This window comes from Mustela nigripes, chromosome X (genome assembly GCF_022355385.1).
Source record: "Mustela nigripes isolate SB6536 chromosome X, MUSNIG.SB6536, whole genome shotgun sequence".
Classification (NCBI taxonomy): Eukaryota; Metazoa; Chordata; class Mammalia; order Carnivora; family Mustelidae; genus Mustela; species Mustela nigripes.
In genome coordinates this window covers 24678364-24682561 of record NC_081575.1, presented here as the reverse complement: position 1 = coordinate 24682561, position 4198 = coordinate 24678364, and the positions used below count along the sequence as shown (strand labels likewise).

General features: G+C 38.1%; 1 pseudogene; it reads right to left on the bottom strand.

Moving 5' to 3' along the window:
* Window positions 1-2375: 2375 nt before the first annotated feature.
* LOC132007797 (elongation factor 1-alpha 1-like) lies at window positions 2376-3903 on the bottom strand (annotated as a pseudogene).
* Window positions 3904-4198: the final 295 nt, after the last annotated feature.

The window sequence follows — 4198 nt, the reverse complement described above, 5'->3', positions numbered from 1 at the left end:
TTTTTTTTTTAATTACTAGTTCAATTTTATTTATAGTAATTTGTCCTTCAAAATTTTCTATTTCTTTTTCATTCTAGTTTGGAAGATTGTATAGTTCTAGGAATTTATGCATTTCTTTTAGGTTGTCCAATTTATTGGCATATAACTTTTCAAAATATTTTAATAATCCTTTGTATATCTGTAGTATTGACTGTTATTTTTCCTTCATTTCTGATTTTATTTGAACTCTCTTTCTTCTTCTTCTTCTTCTTCTTTTTTTTTTTTTTTTTGGCTAAACTTTTTTTTTTATTTTATTTATTTACTTGACAGAGAGATTACAAGTAGGCAGAGAGGCAGGTGGGGCGGGGGGAGGGTGGGGAAGCAGGCTCCCTGCTGAGTGGAGAGCCTGATGCTGGGCTCGATCCAAGGACCCTGAGACCATGACCTGAGCCAAAGGATTTACCCACTGAGCAACCCAGGTGCTGGAGTCTGGATAAGTATTTATCAATTTTATTGATATTTTCACAAAACCAACTCTGGTTTTATTTATATCTTCTATTGCTTTTTAGTTTCTATTTATCTATCTCTGCTCTCATATTTATTAGATCCCTTCTACAGGTTTTAGGCTACCTTTGTTGTTCTTTTTCTAGCTCCTTTAGGTGTAAGTTAGGTTGTTTGAGATTTTTCTTTGGGGTAGTTCTGTATTGCTATAATCTTCCCTTTTGGAACACCTTTTGCTGCATCCCCAAAATTTTGGACCATTGTGTTTTCATTTTTATTTGTCTCCATATATTTTTTTAATTTCCTCTGATTTCTCAGTTGAAAACTTATTGCTTAGTAGCATATTTAGCCTCTGTATATTTGTGTTCTTTCCAGATTTTTTTCTTGTGATTGTTTCCCAGTTTTATATTGTAGTTTGAAAAGATTTATGAAGTTGGTCCGAAGGTTGTGGGTTATTGTTAAGCTGAAAAGATGTATGATATAATTTATTTTTTCAATTTATTGAGACTTGTTTTGTAGCCCCCTATTATCTATTCTGGAGAGCATTCCATGTGCCATTTAAAATAATGTGTATTCTGCTGTTTTTGGTTATAATATTCTTAATATATCTGTTAGGTCCATCTGATCCAATGTGTCATTCAAAGCTACTGTTTCTGTGCTGATTTTCTATTTGGATGATCTATCTCTTGGTGTAAGTGGGGTGTTAAAGTCTCCTATTATCTGTATATTACTGTCAATTTCTTCCTTTATGTCTGTTAATAATCACTTTATGTCTTTAGGTGCCCCCATGTTGGGTATATAAATATTTACAATTGTTATATTCTCTTGTTGGATTCTTCCCTTTATCATTATGTAGTGTTCTTGTTGTCTCTTGTTGCAGTCTTTGTTTTAAAGTCTATTTTGTCCAATATAAATATTGCCACCCAGCTTTCTTTTTGCTTCCATTTATATGGTAATTTTTTATCCTTTCACTTTCAATATGCATGTGTCTTTAGGTCTGAAGTGTCTGCTGTAGGGAGCATATTGATGAGTCTTTGCTTTTTTATCCATTCAGTCACCTTCTCTCTTTCAATGGAGCATTTTAGTACATTTGCTTTGGAAGCAATTATTGATAGGAATGATTTATTGCCATTTTGTTACTTGTTTTGTTACTTGTTTTTCTAGTTCTTTTATGTTACTTCCTTTTTCTCCTGCTCTTTCCTTGTGGTTTGATTGTTTTCTTTTGTGATATGAGTGGATTCCTTTCTCTTTCTTTTTTGTGTATATATTACAGGTTTTTGATTTGTTGTTACTATTAGGTTCATATATAACATCTTGTGCATATGGCAGTCTAAGTTAAGTTGATAGTTGCTTATATTTGAGCCTATTCTAAAACCACTATTTTTTTCCCTACCCCTTCATGTTTTATGTATGTGATGTAGTTGCACTGATGTTACTGTTATCTAGGTTTGTCCATTGCACAAAGTGATCTTAGCATTCTCTTACTCTGCCGTATTACCAGAAGTCTCTGCAATCTCATTGTTTAGAATAGTACCTGACTTTTCATTCATGTTCCATAAATATTTTTTGGATGATTAAGTGTTGTCCTAGTGTTGGCAGATTTTTCTTCCCCAAGAGAAAATATTCAGTAAATGTTTGAAAAATTTCTAAATTATTGTACCATTTTCTCATATCTTTTTCTTTTTTTTCCTCATTAAACTTTTGTTTTAATGGGTCTCAAAATTCTGTGACAGATTTTTGGTCAAGTTGTTTCCATTAAAAAGTACTGATTTTAAAAACTAATAACTTAAAACTCACACACACACACACACACACACACACACACACAAAATGGTCCACAAAACATTCTCCTTTCCTTCTGAAAGTTTTATGATTCATTGTTATCATTAACCAGACTTTTACTATTAAACTTAAATGGCCAATTGACACAAACGGTTCTGAGACCGTACATCCACCACTGATTAAGACTGGGGTGGCAGGTATTGGGGATAATATTCATTTAGCCTTCTGAGCTTTCTGGGCAGACTTGGTGACCTTGCCAGCTCCAGCTTCCTTCTTGTCCACTGCTTTGATGACACCCACAGCAACTGTCTGTCTCATGTCATGAACAGCAAAACGGCCCAGAGGAGGATAGTCAGAGAAGCTCTCAACACACATAGGCTTGCCAGGAACCATATCAACAATGTCCGCGTCACCAGATTTCAAGAACTTGGGACCATCTTCCAACTTTTTTCCAGAATGATGATCTATCTTCTCCTTCAGCTCAGCAAACTTGTAAGCAATGTGAGCTGTGTGACAGTCCAGCACAGGTGCATACCCAGCACTAATTTGGCCTGGATGGTTCAGGATGATCACCTGAGCTGTGAAGCCAGCTGCTTCCATTGGTGGGTCATTTTTCTGTCACCAGCCACATTGCCACGACGAACATCTTTGACAGATACATTCTTGATATTGAAGCCCACATTGTCCCCAGGAAGAGCCTCACTCAAAGCTTCATGGTGCATTTCAACAGACTTGACTTCAGTTGTAACATTGACTGGAGCAAAGGTGACCATCATGCCAGGCTGAAGAACACCAGTCTCCACTTGGCCCACAGGGACAGTACCAATACCACGAATTTTGTAGACGTCCTGGAGAGGCAGATGCAAGGGCTTGTCAGTTGGACGAGTTGGTGGCAGAATGCAATCCAGAGCTTCAAGCAGTGTGGTTCCACTGGCATTGCCAACTTTATGGGTGACTTTCCATCCCTTGAACCAAGGCATGTTAGCACTTGGCTCCAGCATGTTGTCACCTTTCCAACCAGAAATTGGCACAAATGCTACTGTTTCGGGGTTGTATCCAATTTTCTTAATGTAGGTGCTGACTTCCTTAACAATTTCCTTGTATCTCTTCTGGCTGTAGGGTGGTTCAGTGGAATCCATTTTGTTAACACCAACAATTTGTTGTTTTACACCCAGTGTAAAACAGAAGGGCATGCTCATGTGTCTGCCTGTTCTTGGAGATACCTGCTTCAAATTCACCAACACCAGCAGCAACAATCAGGACAGCACAGTCAGCCTGGGATGTGCCTCTAATTATGTTTTTTATAAAGTCTCTGTGTCCTGGAGCATCAGTTATGGTGACATAATACTTGCTGGTCTCGAATTTCCACAGGGAGATATCAATGTGGTGATACCACATTCACGTTCAGCTTTCAGTTTATCCAAGACCCAGGCATACTTGAAGGAGCCTTTTCCCATCTTAGCAGCCTCCTTCTCAAATTTTTTGATAGTTCTTTTGTCGATCCCACCACATTTGTAGATCAGATGACCAGTGGTGGTAGACTTGCCCGAATCTACATGTCTGATGACAACAATGTTGATATGAGTCTTTTCCTTCCCCATTCTGGTTTAGGTTGAGTGGTGGTTTTCATGACACCTGTGTTCTGGCAGCAAACCCGTTGCGAAAAAGCTTCTCATATCTTCTTAAAGGTATAATATACATATAGTAAAACATGTACAGTTGTTCAACCACTGCCACAATCAAGATAGAAGAGTTGCATCAGGGGCGCCTGAGTTGCTCAGTGGGTTAAAGCCTCTGCCTTCAGCTCAGGTCATGATCTCAGGGTCCTGTGATCAAGCCCCACATCGGGCTCTCTGCACAGCAGGGAGCCTGTTTCCCCCTCTATGCCTGTCTCTCTGCCTATTTGTGATCTCTCTCTCTGTCAAATAAATAAATA